Genomic DNA, 2,434 nt, shown 5'->3' on the forward strand with positions numbered 1-2,434 from the left:
AGTTCCCAGTGGGCAATTACTGACCTCAGCTCTATGCACCACTAGGCCCCAAAAGAAAAGGGTAAGTACAATAATAATAGCAATAATGACTGCGATATAAAGGCATAATTAAAATGCTAAATTACTAAACTCAAGTATAAACGATGTCATGGTGATGTACATCTACGATATCAAAATAGTAAGTCATTAACCTTTATGAATACATTATGCATAAGTTCTGTCATGGCAACCAAGTATGCTTTAATGCAAAAGGAGACTATCAAGTATACTACATGTCTCAACACTATGCTAAAAGCATATAAATGTAATTCAACTACTAAACCTATCTAGTAGTGATTAACCATTCTCAACACCGTGTCGATTTCCATTTCCAATTAAGGACCTACCAAAGGTAGTCCAGCTTGTGCCGCCTAAGTGCCTGTGGTAGCCCAACATCCCTACTCTTGGAATGTGTCTGTCCCACTCGACCCCGTAGGCTTCTCAATACCGCACGAGCGAACTTAAGTCGCGTAGGCTAACTTCGGAGTGCCGGCTTATAGGGAGCAACCCTCACAAGCATGTGCGAATGAGCACAAATGGCAAGCAAGCATAGTCCAAGTCTCAAGTATCCAACCCTCATGTCTCTAACATGGTATAGTCACTAGCATCTCGAAGATCTAGTTCTAAGTCACAAATGAAGTTCCAACATTCTCTAGGTCTAGTGCCCCTTTATGACACTTAGACATTTAATGTTTAAGCGTGTTCCACGTTCCTCAATGGCCCTATCCACTAGGTTCACACATGTCCTGAGCTCAAGGCCGCTTGATGACATTAGCTCTCCAATTCACATACCTTCTAAATGGCAATTTTATCAACTTTCATGTCACAAGTAAACTTAAGTTTAAATGCATGAATCTGAACTCATTTACAGTAAAGAAGCATGAAACCAAGTCTCATAAAGAATGCTAAATGCAACCATAAATCTCCCAAGCAACTCTTTACTACATAGAGGTCCAAAATTTCATCATATGTAACATATGCATTTTAAGCATTCTAAAAATCATAATAAATACATTTAGTATGAACATGCATGCTTTTTCAATTTACGGAACATATATAACCATATATGAGAATTTCTCATATATAGGCTAGGTCAAACCCACCGAACCGTCGCGTAGGGTCTCGTTTCGCCGAACAAAGTTGTCCCCGAGTCTCAAAATACCCTAAAAGGATTGAGCGACAAGATACACGGGTATTACGATCGACTATAAGATCAAACTTTAACAAATTTAACAAAAGGGCTAAAACTCACTTAATGTGTGGAAAATCTCTCTCAAGCTCCAAAAGAGGGCTAAATCCCTTCCAATCCAAGCCCAGGGAAGGTTCAAATCCAACCAATTTGGGTTCAAAAGCCTTAGATAAAAAATGCCCAAATATGAGCCCTAAAACCTCATCTAGGGTTTCATCTCAAGGAAATCTCCAAAATTCAAATTTAGAGGAAAGGATCTAGTCACTTACCTCTTAGAAGCTTCAAACGAAGCTCAAAGTCCTCAAACTCCAAGGATCAACCCTCAACCAAGCATAAACCCAAGCTCCAAGCTTCATCCATGGGGGGAAAATGCACCAAGAGGGAAAAAGAGAGGTTAAACCTTTAATCCCAAGCCAAAAATGAGATCAAAATCAAAGAGAAGCATAGAGGAGCTCCCTTTACCTTCTCCCTGCAGTGGCAAGCTCAAAGAGCAGCCCTAGGGTCGTGGGTGGTAATATAGAAGTGCTACAAAAGCAAAAACACCCCTGCAGTTCGAACTGTGCGAAATCTACCGCCTTGTACCGGTACACGGGGCCTTGTACCGGTACAAGGTCCATGAAATCCAAACCCGAGGCTCGGGTTGCTGGCTCTGCGGCTCTGTACCGGTACAAGCCCCGATGGTTGTACCGGTACAACCATCAATCCTTGTACCGGTACAAGCACAGCCTTGTACCGGTACAAGCCTGCCAAAACTCAATCCGAGAGTCAGCCAAACCCCGTTTTTTCGGGTTTTGGTGCAAGGCTTTGTACCACCAATCTCGGGACACGTGCCATAGGTCGGATCACAGTCAACGACCCACCAGAAAGTCTGGAAAGGCTCAGAACACAGCCAATCACTCGAACCTCGTAATTTGCAAAGGTCCAGTGTGTTACATTCACCCCTCCTAAAAAGGAGTTTCGTCCACGAAACTCAAAACAAATAAAGTACCTCAAGCCTCCATCTGAAAAAGATGGGGATAGCGCTCCCGCAGTGCGCTCTTTAACTCCCAAGTGGCCTCGCGCTCGTCGTGGTTGCTCCAAAGCACCTTTACGTAGGGAATTTTCCGGTTCCGCAATCTTTTCACCTCGCGAGCCAAAATTCTCAAGGGTTGCTCCTCAAAGCTCAAATCCTCCCGCAGCTCAATAGGTGTAGTATCCAATACATGA

The 2,434-nt window shown here is 43.2% G+C and overlaps 1 long non-coding RNA gene across 2 annotated transcripts; it reads right to left on the bottom strand.

Moving 5' to 3' along the window:
- Positions 1 to 1,141: 1,141 nt before the first annotated feature.
- Positions 1,142 to 1,799, bottom strand: LOC109705197. Of its 2 annotated transcripts, XR_002214665.1 has the most exons (4): positions 1,691 to 1,799; positions 1,498 to 1,578; positions 1,292 to 1,392; positions 1,142 to 1,202 (listed from the first exon to the last, which is right to left on the bottom strand). It is a non-coding gene; the product is annotated as an uncharacterized LOC109705197 (long non-coding RNA). The 2 variants fall into 2 exon arrangements; XR_002214664.1 differs by having other exon boundaries at positions 1,498 to 1,799.
- Between the last annotated feature and the right edge of the window lie 635 nt (positions 1,800 to 2,434).

This window comes from Ananas comosus, unplaced genomic scaffold, assembly GCF_001540865.1.
Source record: "Ananas comosus cultivar F153 unplaced genomic scaffold, ASM154086v1, whole genome shotgun sequence".
Taxonomy (NCBI): domain Eukaryota; kingdom Viridiplantae; phylum Streptophyta; class Magnoliopsida; order Poales; family Bromeliaceae; genus Ananas; species Ananas comosus.